This window comes from Notamacropus eugenii, chromosome 5 (genome assembly GCF_028372415.1).
Source record: "Notamacropus eugenii isolate mMacEug1 chromosome 5, mMacEug1.pri_v2, whole genome shotgun sequence".
NCBI lineage: Eukaryota > Metazoa > Chordata > Mammalia > Diprotodontia > Macropodidae > Notamacropus > Notamacropus eugenii.
In genome coordinates, this window is record NC_092876.1 from 91,856,525 (window position 1) to 91,871,932 (window position 15,408).

The following is a 15,408-nucleotide window of genomic DNA, read 5'->3' on the forward strand; positions in this document are numbered from 1 at the left end:
GTATCTCTTATTTCCTAGGGGAAAGAACAGTACTTGACAGTTGTTCCTAAAACTTTGAGTTCCAACTTCTTTTCCTCCCTCCCTCCCCACCCCTTCCCTTTGGAAAGCAAGCAATTCAATATAGGCCATATCTGCGTAGTTTTGCAAATGACTTCCATAACAGTTGTGTTGTATAAGAGTAACTATATTTCCTTCCATCCTATCCTGTCCCCCATTACTTCTATTCTCTCTTTTGATCCTGTCCCTCCCCATGAGTGTTGACCTCTAATTGCTCCCTCCTCCCTATGCCCTCCCTTCCATCATACCCCCCACCCTGCTTATCACCTTATCCCCCACTTTCCTGTATTGTAATATAGGTTTTCATACCAAAATGAATGTGCATTTTATTCCTTCCTTTAGTGGAATGTGATGAGAGTAAACTTCATGTTTTTCTCTCACCTCCCCTCTTTTTCCCCAAACTAAAAAAATGTTTTGCTTGCTTCTTTTATGAGAGATAATTTGCCCCATTCCATTTTTCCCCTTCTCCTCCCATATATTTCTCTCTCACTGCTTGATTTCATTTTTTTTTAAGATATGATCCCCATCCTATTCAATTCACTCTGCGCACTCTGTCTCTATGCGTGTGTGCGTGTGCATGTGTGTGTGTGTAATCCCACCAAGTACCCAGATACTGAATAGTTTCCAGAGTTACTAATATTGTCTTTCCATGTAGGGATGTAAACAGTTCAACTTTTATAAGTCCCTTATGACTTCTCTTTGCTGTTACCTTTTCATGCTTCTCTTCATTCTTGTGTTTGAAAGTCCAATTTTCTTTTTAGCTCTGGTGTTTTCATCAAGAATGCTTGAAAGTCCTCTATTTCATTGAAAGACCAATTTTTCCCCTGAAGTATTATACTCAGTTTTGCTGGGTAGGTGATTCTTGGTTTTAGTCCTAGTTCCTTTGACTTCTGGAATATCCTATTCCATGCCCTTTGATCCCTTAATGTAGAAGCTGTTAGATCTTGTGTTATCCTGATTGTATTTCCACAGTACTTGAATTGTTTCTTTCTAGATGCTTGCAATATTTTCTCCTTGACCTGGGAATTCTGGAATTTGGCCACAATATTCCTAGGAGTTTCTCTTTTTGTATCTTTTTCAGGTAGTGATTGGCGGATTCTTTCAATATTTATTTTGCCCTCTGGTTCTAGAATATCAGGGCAGTTTTCCTTGATAATTTCATGAAAGATGATGTCTAGGCTCTTTTTTTGATCATGGCTTTCAGGTAGGCCCATAATTTTTAAATTGTCTCTCCTGGATCTAATTTCCAGGTCAGTTGTTTTTCCAATGAGATATTTCACATTATCTTCCATTTTTTCATTCTTTTGGTTTTCTTTTGTGATTTCTTGGTTTCTCATAAAGTCATTAGCCTCCATCTGTTCCATTCTAATTTTGAAAGAACTATTTTCTTCAGTGAGCTTTTGAACCTGCTTTTCCATTTGGCTAGTTCTGCTTTTGAAAGCATTCTTCTTCTCATTGGCTTTTTGAACCTCTTTTGCCAATTGAGTTAGCCTATTTTCCAAGGTGTTATTTTCTTCAGCATTTTTTTGGGTCTCCTTTAGCAGGGTGTTTACTTGTTTTTCATGCTTTGCTTGCATGTCTCTCATTTCTCTTCCCAGTTTTTCCTCCACCTCTCTAACTTGATTTTCAAAATCCTTTTTGAGTTCTTCCATGGCCTGAGCCCATTGAGTGGGCTGGGATACAGAAGCCTTGACTTCTGTGTCTTTCCCTGATGGTAAGCATTGTTCTTCCTCATCAGAAAGGAAGGGAGGAAATACCTGTTCACCAAGAAAGTAACCTTCTATAGTCTTATTTTTTTCCGTTTTCTGGTCATCTTCCCAGCCAATGACTTGCCTTCTGAATATTCTCTTCACACCCACTTGGCCTCCAGATCCACCCAGCTGGCACTTGGGGGCTGATATTCAAATGCTGCTTCCCAGCCTCAGAGCTCTTGGTGGGGAAGGGCTGCTATTCAGTGTGAGATTAAGTTCAACTGCTCAGGTCGGGGCAGGGCCACCTCCTTCAACAATGCATCCAGGCTCCTGCCTGCTTGGGGAGCCCCGGTCTGCTCCCACCTCTGCTGCTGCCTCCTGAGGGGGCCTGAGTTATGGGGGCACCCCACTCCCCTCTCAGCAAGCCGAGACGACCCTCTCACCAACCTTTGGGGCCCATGGGTGGAGGGACCTGCATGGCCGCTGGAGATTCCGTCCCTGAAGCCTGCTGGGATCAGCTCCTCTTGGTGCCTCGCAGCCCAGGCAGGGCTGGGCTCAGCCCTGGGTCCGCAGCATGAAGGACCTTTTGTGAGAGGTTTTCAAGGCTCTCTGGAACAGAAATCTCATCCACTCCTTTGTTCTGTGGCTTCTGCTGCTCCAGAATTTGTTGGGAGGTTTTTTTTTTACAGATATTTTATGGGCTGTGGGTTCGCAGCTAGCATATGTGTGTCTTTCTACTCCGCCATCTTGGCTCCACCTGAGTAAGTATTTTTAATGCATAAAAATCTGTTTCCCACTGTGTTTGGGATCCAGTAACAAAACTAAGGAGGCCTGATCCAGATTTGTTATTCAATTAGTAGGCATGCTTAATAAATCAACAAACTCAGAAGTTCAAACCTTTGTTTTTCAGTCATTTTATCTTTTCTCTGCCACACTTACTAGTTTTGTGAGCCTGGGCAAATCATTTAACCTTTGTGTACCTCATTTTCCTCAAACGTAAAATCATGTTAATAATCACGCCAACCTCACAATGTTGTTGTGAAAAACAAGTGAGATACTATTTGTAACATGCTTAGAACAATGCCTGACACATGGTTGGCACTTAATAAATGCTGTCCCATGTCATTCTCCATTCCAGAGAACTTGACAACCCAAACCATTTAGAAGGATTCATTTCGATGTTTGTGAAACATCAATGTACACTGGAAAGTTATGCATCTCTTTGAACATCTTGGTTTGAAAACGCTGTTTAGGGGGTTTAAGAATTAAAGGAATAATAATGAGCAGCTAAGATAATATGTCGATTAAATGTCAACTTGTCAACTTGGTGACATTTGACTAGTTCTTTGTATCTAATTATCCTTAGCTGTCATACTGTAGTAAAATTTTTGTTTGTTCTCTCCTGTCCTTGAGGGACAGGAAGAAAACAATAGCTGAGTTTTGCCATCGTAGCCTGCTATGGTGAATATAATAACAACTTAAAACAAGCAACCAAACCTTTTTTTGTTGTCTGGAGTTAAATGCATTAAGTAATAAATTAGGGGAAAAAATTTTTGTCATTGAAATGAGAGAATATTGAATTTATATAAAAACAACTTGTGGTTAGTATTGTTTGGAATTCAGGATAAGCTGATAGAATAGAGGGACCTGTTAATATACTAGTGGAATGGGAAAAGAAGAGCTAGATCTACTTCTTAATTTCTTTTCTTGGTGCTCTGTGGTCCCAGAAAGGGGCATGAGGGAGAGGAGTAATGTCATAACACTGTGAGGTTGGTGGGATTATTATCATGATTTAACATTTGAGGAAACTGAGGTACAGAGAGGTTAAATGATTTGCCTAGGATCACAAAATTAGTAAGTGTAGCAGAGGAAAGATAAAACGACTGAAAAACTAAGGTGTGAACTTCTGCGTTTATTGATTTATTTAGAATACCTACTCATTGAATAACAAGTATGGACCAGGTCTCCTTAGCTTTGCTACTGAACCCCAAACATAGTGGGAGACAGATTTTATGCATTAAAAACAGTTAATCAAGGAAGACCTTTTGCTTTAGTTGCATTTTAAAGTAAAACCAAAACTCACTGATCTAGTTCCTGGAGCTGATTCCCAGCTCCTGGAATTTGAGGGAATGGTGCAGGGCAGCAATAAGCATAGGAGTGACAGAAACTCACAGTTACCAGACACTTCAGTATTCCTTCAATTACTGTTCAATGCATGAATGAATATGCAAATGATCAAAACAGACACTTAAGGTTTGAGAGCAGCCACTTCCACCTAAACAATCCCAATAAAATCTTATTGAGGATCAGAAAGAACTTGGATTTGAGAGTTAGGAAATCTTATTTCTGACTCTGCCACTTGCTAATCATGGGGCAAGTCATAACTTCTCTGAATTTCAGTTTCTTAATCTGTAAAATGAAGATACAATAGCAGATACACAGCAAACATTTGTTTGATATATTTGAATCTCTAAGTACACCAAGAGTTCTGGGTCTGGAATCTGGGAGACTCAAGTTACAAGAATGTGTCAGAAACTTAATAGCAATGTGGCCCTGAATAAGTCACTTAATCTGGGTTTACTTCATATTTTTTTAATCTGTAACATGGCACATACCTCCCATAAATTTTATGAGGACAAAATGAGATCATTTTAAAGTGCTTAGCAGAGTTCCTGGTATATAGTAAGTACTATAAAATGTTAGCTATTATTATTAATAATATTAGTGGAAGAACTAGAAAGAAGTTTGGTGAAAAAAACATTTAGATCAATATATTAAATGATAAACTGCAATGAGCTCCAAGTAGATAGGTGAGAATGCAATGTGAACATTATTTTTTTAATTGGAGAATATTTGTAAGTACTTTTTGGCACTACAGATAGGATGAAGCTCTTGAACAAATTAGGGAGAAAGGTGAGTATGAAAATAAAAAGAATTTCTGTTGAATGTAATTTTCAAATCTCTTATGTAAACAAAATTAATACAGATAAAATGAGAAGAGAAATTACCTTACAAAAAATCTTCACAGAAAATATGTATGATAATGGTTATCTATTCAAAATATTTGTGACATTTATATAAATATATAAGAAAAGGACAATTTCTCAAAGACAAATGGCCAAATGAAAAGAATATTCTATTTGCAAAAGAAGAAATACAATTAATTTGTTGACAACAGCATGAAAAAATACACCAAAACACTTGTAAAAGAAACACAAATTTAACAAAAGAACACATGGTTTTACCTTGAAAACATCAGACTGGCAAATTCAAAAATCACTAATTTTGGATGGGTTTTGGAAAGACATGTCCACAAACACATTCTTAATTTAAGCTATAAATGAGGCCCCCATTCTGGAAATGACATTGAAACAGCAGAAACACTGGGATAAAAGTCATAAATCCATTTAACTCAGCAATACCAGTACTTCTCCTATCCCAAGGAAGACAAAGACAGAAGGTATAGACCCCATAGGTACTAAAATGTTTATAAAAGAAGATTGTGGATATAATAAATCCCTGAAAACCCAATTAGGTGCCCATCACTTATTGAATAAGTGAATAAATTGATGAATGTACTAGATTATAACTGTGGTATAAGAAATATTGAATACTGGGAATTCTGAGAAACTTAGGAAGACTTTATAATATGCACAGCAATACAAGCAGATTTAGGTGACTATACAGTAGCAATTATAATGTGAATAAAATCAAAATGAATGAAAAAATCACACAATTTTGTCCAGTGTCATTACCTGTCTTGACTTTTTACCTTCAATAAATGTGTGTGTTCATCCTTCGTTGCTGAAGAAGACCATGCCATCAGAGAAATTATGACATGACTTGCACTTGATTTTGTTTTGATTGAGGGAGGGCTGTGCAGGTCACCAGCCCCACTTCTCTTCCAGAGCCATCTGAATCCACTGACCAGATATTCATCAGGATGACTGGAGATGACCCAGGATGAGGCAATTGGGGTTAAGTGACTTGCCCAAGGTCACACAGCTAGTGAGTGTCAAGTGTCTGAGATAAGATTTGATCTCAGGTCCTCCTGACTCCTGCAGTGGTGCTCTATCCATTGCATCACCTAGTTGCCCCCTTCAATAAATAAGTGACAGATGAAATGTCTATGTGCAAGCAAATACACACACACACACACATATACACACACACACACACATAAAGGGAAATAGAATTGGTTTGGAAATATTTCTACTCTTTTTTAAACAAGCAAAAGTGCAATTTCAGATATGAAAATCAGCTTTTATAAGACACATAGAATGTATTTCTAAAGACAAATTTGGAGTGCATATTATGTTTAGTATCAAAATGGTTCATTCCATAATTAGACTTTGCAGTAAATAATTTTATTTTATCCAGTTATTCATATAAAAATCAAAAGGCTCTTTGAAACCCTGACTTGACTATGCCTTCCATGTAATGTTTCAGTAATTACAATGAAGCAAATGAAAGACTTTAATAACCTTATTATTATGATTCTGTTATGTTATAATGGGATCATAACAGAAAGGCAGGAAGAGATCTCAGAATCCATTCACTTAGTGGAACACCTTTATTTTACACATGAGGAAACTAAGGATCACAGAGGTTAAGAGACTTGCGCAAGACCATGTAGGTTCTAAGTGTTTTGATCCCAGGTCTGCTGATATCACAGTCATTGTTCTTTCCCTTCTCATCTGAATGCCTAAAGAAATGAGCGTGGACCGAGGTCAGAGGCTAGGGGGTTGCATCATGCTATTAGCTTCAGAAACCCAGAGATGAGATATTTATCCCAGGAGAGAGGCACTCCTGCTGGAGCCCAGGGGTTTATGAGATGCTACATAAATCCTCCCATCCTGCCATCCTGACCATGAAGAGCAACAAGGAAAAGAAACTTCAGGCTCTGATACTAGGAACAGTAGAGAGTAGGAGCATATTGGGCGAGTTAACCAATGTGACATTGGGGAGCCCAAAGGAAAGGAGAGGAATCCTATGGTAGGAAAGCAAACCACTCATAGGTGGAAAAGGACCTCCTCTGAGGGTGACATCTTGCACATTCCCACATATTCCAGATACACTGAAGAGAACAAGGGCTCTTTTCAAATAGTTCAATTTCATCGGCAAAGTTTACCCACCCTATTCAACATCAGCAAATTCATCCCAGATATGAGGACTTCCCTAAACAGCTGCTTGTAGCCCAGAATATTTTTTCACATTCCCTCTGACTGCCAGAAAGAAAATTTGGGGCTAGGATGCTGGCATTGAATTCTAGGCCACATGACATGCAACAATTCCTTGGTCAGGTCAACTGGTGATGTGGCCTCTTTTTCCTGAGAAATAAATGAATAAATAAATAAATATTGCTGACATAGTTGCTTACTTGTGTCACCCAGGATATCTTTCAGGAAGAATTGTGCATGCTTTTGCCAAAATTACAGTTGAAAGTTTGTTTTAAGTTGAGGGAATGAAAATTTTTCGACATGGACGTATCCTTTGATGTTACTTATAAAGGGCACTCTACACTCATATCTGCTCAACCTGAGCATAACTTCAGCACCTCCACCTTCCTCCTCACAGGCTTTCCTGGTCTGGAGCAGTCATATGTGTGGATTGCCATCCCCTTCTCCTCCATCTATGCCATGGTCCTCCTTGGGAATTGCGTGATACTCCATGTGATCAGGACTGAACAGAGTCTACATGAGCCTATGTTCTATTTCCTAGCCATGCTGACCCTCACTGACCTGTGCATGGGGCTGTCCACTGTGCACACAGTATTGGGGATCCTGTTGGGGCTCAGCAGTGACATCAGTTTGGATGCCTGTATTGGACAATCTTACTTCATTCATGGTCTGTCCTTTATGGAATCTTCTGTTCTCCTTGCCATGTCCTTTGACTGTTACATTGCCATCTGCAACCCACTGCGCTATTCCTCTATCTTGACAGCTGGCAGGATAATCAAGATGGGGGTAGCCATTATAATAAGGAGCTTCCTCTTTATCACTCCTGCCATCATCTGTCTAAAGTTCTTCAATTACTGCCGGCCCCATGTTCTCTCTCACTCCTTCTGTCTACACCCGGACCTGCTCCGCTTGACGTGCTCTGACATTCGCTTCAACAGCTTCTATGGACTGGGATTAGTGGTTTGCACCCTCTTGTGAGACTCTATCCTTATCCTTGTCTCTTACATCCTAATTCTGAAATCTGTCTTGGCTATTGCATCTCGGGATGAAAGACTCAAATCTTTCCAGACTTGTGTCTCTCACATCTGTGCTGTGCTAATATTTTACATCCCCATCATTAGCCTAACTATGGTACACTGTTTTGGCAAGCACCTCTCCCCTATAGTGCATGTCCTTATGGGTAATGTTTATATTCTCTTTCCACCTTTAATGAACCCAATCATTTACAGTGTCAAGACGCAACAGATTCGAAGTAGGATACAGAGGCTCTTCTCAGGGCAGAGGTACTGAGTTATTCCAGTGTTGTGTGAAAATAAGATATTTTTTATTTTGATATTTGGGGTAATAGTAGTAGTAGTAGTAGTAGTAGTAGTAGTAGTAGTAGTAGTCATAGTCGTAGTCGTAGTATTAGTAGTAAAGACATTATCAAGAGCATTTAGCTCTTTCATTAGCATTTTGTATGGGACAACTAAAATTCTGAATGGTCAGACAGAATGTACTGGATCATTGATTTAGCAAGTCTCTCATCAGAAAGGAACTGCTAAGACATGTAATATTGCTGAGTTTAGTCATTGGGGAGAAAGTGCAACAGTAGAATCAGAGGCTCTCTGGTTCACTGAAATGGAATGACCACAAGCATGGACGGCGGCAGAGATATTTTAAGGATGCTCTGCCTCCAGCTTTCAGCACTCTTGTATGACTACTAAGTCACCTGTGTGTATAACCTTTAGAGAAAGTGTATAATAAGCACAACTTGACATTGCCTAGGGCACAATAACATACACTCACAAACCATTTATATAACAAACATAGTGTAATTGAATCTTAAAGTGCACTGAGTTCTTGAAATGGTTGCTCTATTTGAGAAGCAAAGAAATGTATATCATCTACTCCCTTTCTTGTTCCTTCATTAGTTTCCTCAGACATTCACTTTATCATAAATACCAGTCACAAGAGAAACATCACCCAATAATAGCTGGAATATCCTAATCCTCCTCTCTGCCGAAAGGTCTCATTAAGATTCACCCCTTCAGGGCCCAGTGAAGTCACACTGAAGCATATCTCTGCTTCCGAGTCTGAGGTCTCCACCAGACACAGAAGGAGGTTCTATAGGAGAAAGCTCTTGAATGTAAAGAAATTCTGATTTTATCTTTTATATAGAGAATAGAGCAGCTGCTTATTTGATTAAAAAAAAAAAAAAAGAAGGAAAAACTGTTTGTACAACTGGCTCTCTCTGCCCTTGACCAATTACTCTTATTACCATATTGGGTTTTCTCCCATGGGGTAGGGACATGCCTGTAAGGGAACAAAGTGTGCATTCTTTCCCCCATTGTACCAAGCCACATTACTCCCCAGTTTCAAAACCTGGCACAATACTAACTTCTCTGTATTTGGAGCCTTCCAAATTGAACTCCTAGTTTTGCTACCCTTCTCCAGCTGTAGATAAGTTTACATTTCAATGTATCCTTTTAAATTCCCTACTGTAATTTTTAGTAAAATCTCTTAAGCCATTTAACATTTGCATACAAACAGTTGACATGACGTTGACCCTGCCTCACTTCTCTTCCAGGGAGAGGGTAATGGGCAATGAAGCAAGGAAAAAAGGTTGGTGTAAAAAGATTGACAAGTTTGAGCACATGATGTTTAAAAAGCACATGATTTAAGGCATCATTTCTAGGTAATTTAAACATTTTATTAAGGAGACTAGCAGGTTATTAATAAGAGGATAGTCATTTGTCTCTCACTCTTAGAGTGAAAAAGCTCTAATAGTAGTGGGATCACAGTTTATATCCCCTCTGAAAGGAAGTGTTTCTGAGGGGTGACAATCAGCTCAGATTTGTTTACGCAAGAGGTATGAGTTACATTAAAATGAAGGTCTTGGGGTACCTGACTTAGGTCACTCAAACCTTAGTAAAAGGGATAAAAATTTGCATATCACCTGTCTTAATAATAGGGAGAATCAACCTTTGCCCAGGCTTGTCAAAGCAGACACAATGAGCAGGAATATATCCATTAGCCTGTACTTAGAATTTCTTTTACTGTCTGATTAGATCTTGACCTGGGTAATTCTCTAAGAGAGCTACCCCATACTGCTTAGTTTCTGGATAAGGAAGTAGAAAAGTAGAAAAAACCTTGGTCCTAGTACAGTAATTAGTTATTAAATATAAGAGAGAAATCATTTCTTATAAGCAGATCCAGAATAAGGCAACAAAAATGGAAAAGTGTCATGATGAAGTATGGCTGAGGAAAATGGAAATGCTTCGCTGGGAGAAAAGAAGGTGTTGGGAGACATGAGCACTACATTCAAATAGCTGTAGGGCTGTCATGAGAATGAAGGGGTGGATTCAGTCTATTTGGCTGCAGATGGAAAAACTAGGATCAAAGGGTAAAAGTTACAGTGAGAAAAAATTGTTTGTTTTTTCTAATGAGGGGAAAGAAGAAACTGCCTAGCAACTAGAGCTATTCAACAAAGTAATGGAATTGCTTTCTGGAGTCACTGAGTTTTGCATCAGTGAAGGTATTTAAACATAGGTTGGAAGATGACAATTTGAGCACTTTATAGACAAGATTTCTTCTCAAGTACTGATTGTTTCAGATCATCTCTGATGAGCTTCAGTGTTTCCAATTTACTAAATCATAGCTTTAGAGCTCTAAGAGAGCTTTGAATTCATCTAATGCAAGCCCTTAATTTTACAGATGAAGAAACTGAGGCCCAGAAAATTAAGTGTCTCTCCTAAAGTCAGATTGGTAGGAAGAGGCAGAACTGGGATAGGATCTCATATTCTACGACTCCTATGCAGTATTTCTACTTCTCTTTGAAATTCTACAGTTCTAATCAATGGCTTCAGAATGACCTACTAACCCTCCTGCTACAGTGCCTTTTCTTGAACTTTGAAAAAAATTTACTAATTAACTAATCTTCGATTTGGACATGGGTTGATTCTTTGTGATTTACTTAACCCTGCTTTATGACTTGATAATGCCCTTGATAATGTTTAATATAAAATTTTAGAATAATCTCTTTGTTCTCACTGAAGCAAACTCAGAGGATGCCTCTTCCTATGTCAACAAAGCCAGCCAAGGCTGACTCTACATTCCTTAAGAGACCTTTAACCTAAGACACTATCTTGAATAATGGGACATTTTCCATATCTTAATATTTGTAGACATATACTATGTTATGGAATGTTAATGGTAAAGAAAATATAGACATCTTAGGTCGTAATTTCTACTGAACTTTGTTTACCCTTTCCTATGTCAGTTATCTGTTTAGGGCAGGAAGCCTGCCACTCACTAGTGCTGGGATTTCCTTATCACCGAGACATATGTTTATCCAGCCTGGAATCCCAAGGCCTGATCAACATTGCTTTGTTAATTGTCCTGTCTTACTGAATTTACGATTTGCTCAATTAGGAGAGTTCCTTTCTCACGGCAAAATGTATATAAGCCAGAAGATTTCTGCACTGGCTAGCCAGAACATTTCTGGCTCCATAATGCATTATGTTACCGTTTTCTTTAATAGGGTATTGATTAATTAATTAAATCATAAAATGTATGCATTTAGCCATGTTGCCTTTTCTTCAACAAGTTTTCAGGACAACACCCTCAAGATATCTTAACTTTCAAAAGAACAAGATTCATTCACCAAGCTCAGCTCAACATTTTAAAAATAAAATTTTACAATACTTTTTTTTTAATATTACCTGAATTTCCTCTTGAATTTCTCCCCTACCTTCATCTCAGAGAGGCATTCCATACAGTTTTTTTAAGCAGAAGAAGAAAAAATTCAGCAAACCTAATCAACACATAAAAAAAAAATCTACAAATATAGACCATTTTTCATACCTAGGAACCTCCCATATCTCTAAAGGATGATTAGGTAGTGTCTTATATGTCTTCTTTGGGTGTCCTCCTCTCTATTCCTCAATTCAAAAACTTCCATGACCTTGTTGTAGTGTCTTGGGAAGAGATCTAAGTATTTGCTTGGAGTTTAGTAGAAAGAGAGGACAGTATGGTGCTCTACAGACACCTCCTTGACTAGGGAATTTTTAATCACATTCTCGCTGAGATCCCTTGTAATTAGCATCTAAAGAACCATTCTTATCCCAGATTTTAATTAATTTATGTTCTTACATCTCAATCACCCTATGTGGAAGTGCATGGTTAATTTAGATCAGAGATGGTGTTTCCCAATATTATTTCTTTATACTGCTAATCAATGATAATCAGAGGTCCCTTTGTTATATAAGGACATATGTGTATTCTTGTATTACATAATAATATATGTATGACATGTGTATTCATGTACGTGTATTTATTTATGAATATATATTCATACATATTTATATATGATTTTTATTATATATGGTTTTTTGCCCCTTTGCATTAAGGCTATCAATACTGTTCTGGTGAAATTCAATGCAACTTACTTAATATTAGTAAAATACCTCTTCTGTGTTTAATACCTACATTGTGAACACTACAGTGTTTAAATCAGATACAGTCTACCAAGTAATTGAGTATTCAGGGTAATTTGGGGGGACAGGGGAGGGATACAAAGGACATATACAGGTTAATATAAAACAAAAGTTTTTATATATGTACATATACATACAAATGTATTATATACATATACTATACACATAATTGTGTGTGTATATATATAGCACATATATATATACAGATATACATATACACACATATGTGTCTGTGTGTGTGCATCTTTATCTACAAGAACAAGGTGTAAATGTATTAGAGAGGCACTATAAAAGAGTACAAGGAGAGCCCATAAGAAAAAGATTATCAATAACTGGTAAGAGGGTTTCACACATGTGGGGTTTTTAGGTTGAGTTTTAATGGGTGGGAAATAAAGAAGAAGATATATGGTTGGAGAGGCAATCCAGTTATAGAGAACAACACGCAGGAAGGAATGCAACTGGGCTATCATGGGAAACCTGTGGTTAGTGCTAGAATTTCCCCAGAGTTTGGGGAATGTGCAGGGGATGATGAGATAATATTGAATATGTAGAATAGAAAGGTCAAAATGTGTCAAGGATGTAATATGGTGACAAAGGAAGATAACAAAATCTAAAGCTGCATTAAGATAGGTATAGATTTTAGGTATAAGGAGATGAAAGGTCCCTTTTAGTCTGCTCTGTGTGGAATTTATCTGGAGTACTGGGGTTCTAATAAGCTAAAAAGAACAGGACAGCCAAGATAGTGAAGGGTCTCAAAGTCAAAATATGTGAGGATTGTTTGAAGGAAATAGGTATGGTAAACTTGGAGAAGAATTAGAATTTGTATATGTAAAGGTAATTGTTATAAATGAAATGCTAGACTGGAATAAAGTTTAGGCTTAATAAAAGCAATTTTTTTTAATAATGGGAGCTTTACTAAAGTACAAATGGACTAATTTCGGAATTAGTAAATTCCCCTTCTTTATTCTTCAAGCAATGGCTAGATGGTGTGTGTTGCCTTTGTGCTAGAGAGGCTCTTATTAAAATTCAGCTTGGATTCATTTGCCCATGAATATCCTTCTAGGTTATACGATTTCATTATTTTGGGTCATGAAAATGTTTTTGGACAGATGAATGGTGCCAGTAGGTGCCAGTAGGGAAAGGGTAGAATGCCTGGCCAATTAAGTAGCTTCTGTTTAAGGGAATCAAATTACAATGACTTAAATGTCTACTTTGATACCCACAAGTAGCCATTTTAAAGGAGAAAGAACTGATGGTGTCTGAATACAGACCAAAGCATATTTTTATTTTCTACTTCTTTCTTTTCTTCCTCCTTCCTTTTTTCCTCCTCTATTTTTTCCTCCTTTCTTTCCTTCTGCCTTCCTTCTTCATTTCCAACTTTCCTTCCATTCTTTTTGAATTTTCTTTCACAAAATGATTAAAATGGAAATGTTTGACATGATTGCTCATGTGTAACCTAAATCAGTTTGTTTGCTACCTCAGTGAAGGGGAACAGAAGTGACAGAATTTGGAACATAAAACTTCAGAAAAGAATGTTACAAAAAGTTTTTATATATATTTGAGGGAAAATAAAATATTTTCACAAAAGAAAAGAAGGAAAGAAAAAAATGTATTTGATTGGAAAACATAAGACAACTTTCAGATTAATACTTTCATTTCTCTCTTCATCACAACTAGTAGGTCATGCCACAAGAATGAATCCATCAATCACCCACCATGCACACCATTACTGAGCTATCAGTCTTATTTTATTTCATTGTGGTTGCAAGGTCTAAAGAAGATGGTTGTATATGGTGTCCTCTCCACAAAACGACACCAACCTCAAGTATATTCTGATTGGTATCCCAGGACTGGAGAACTCACTTACCTTGGTCTACATTCCTATTTGTTTGATGTACTTTACAGTCATCCTTGGCAACAGCTTCTTAATTTTCCTTATCATCACTGAGTGCAGGCTCCATGAACCTATGTGCTTGTTTCTCTGTATGCTGGCCCTGGCAGGTGTCCTGCTCTCCACAACCACAGCACCCAAAATTCTGGACATTTTCTGGTGCCATTGTGGAGCTATGTAGCTCAAATGTTCTTCACTCACTGCATCTTTGCAGCAGAATCAATCATTCTGTTGGCCATGGTATTTGATCACTATGTGGCCATATGTTACCCACTGAGATATGCTACCATTCTTACTCCCTCAGTCATTGGAAAGATTGGAGTGGCAGCTGTGATAAGGGGTTTTCTCATCTGCTTTCCTTTCATCTTTCTGGTGTACTGGCTTACTTATTGTGGACAAAACATCATTTGCCACTCCAACTGTGAACACATGAGCATAGCTAGGTTGGCCTGTGACAATATCAAAGTCAATATCATCTATGGCTTGATCATAACCCTAGTGTCCACAGATCTGGATGACTTGCTCATCATTATTTCCTATTCATTGATCCTCCATGCTGTCTTCAATATACCTTCCTGGTCTACCAGATGCAAAGCTCTTAACACCTGTGAGTCCCATATCTGTGTGATCTTCATATTCTAAACACCAGCCTTTTTTTCTTTCCTTGCTCACTGTTTTGGAGGCAATACCATTCCCAGGCATATCCATATCCTAGTGGCCAACCTCTATGTGGTGGTGCCTCCCATGTACCACCTCCCCATAATTTAAGGAGTAAAGACAAAGCACATTCAGGACAGGGTGATAAAAGTCTTCTCCTCCATTAGGACATGTTGCTAATATATCATGAAAAGATTCTGACACTTGTCAGGCCTGACAGAACATTTTGGATTAGGTGGCGAAATAGAAAGTGAAAGAGACTAAATAAATAAAATCCATAAAACATCAGCCAATAGTTCCATGCTTTTCTATTACCAACAGTGGTATGCTGGTAAATGTTTAACAACTGATTTCCTAGAAAAAATATGTTAAATTTTAATGTTTAATCTGCATATTAATATTATCTCCATTACTTATAATCAAACAATAATTCAAACCATATTTGTAGAACTTTT

The 15,408-nt window shown here is 37.8% G+C and overlaps 2 pseudogenes; both read left to right on the plus strand.

Moving 5' to 3' along the window:
- Positions 1 to 7,228: 7,228 nt before the first annotated feature.
- On the plus strand, positions 7,229 to 8,218 carry LOC140507584 (olfactory receptor 51V1-like; annotated as a pseudogene).
- Positions 8,219 to 14,195: 5,977 nt separating this feature from the next.
- On the plus strand, positions 14,196 to 15,133 carry LOC140508742 (olfactory receptor 52Z1P-like; annotated as a pseudogene).
- Positions 15,134 to 15,408: the final 275 nt, after the last annotated feature.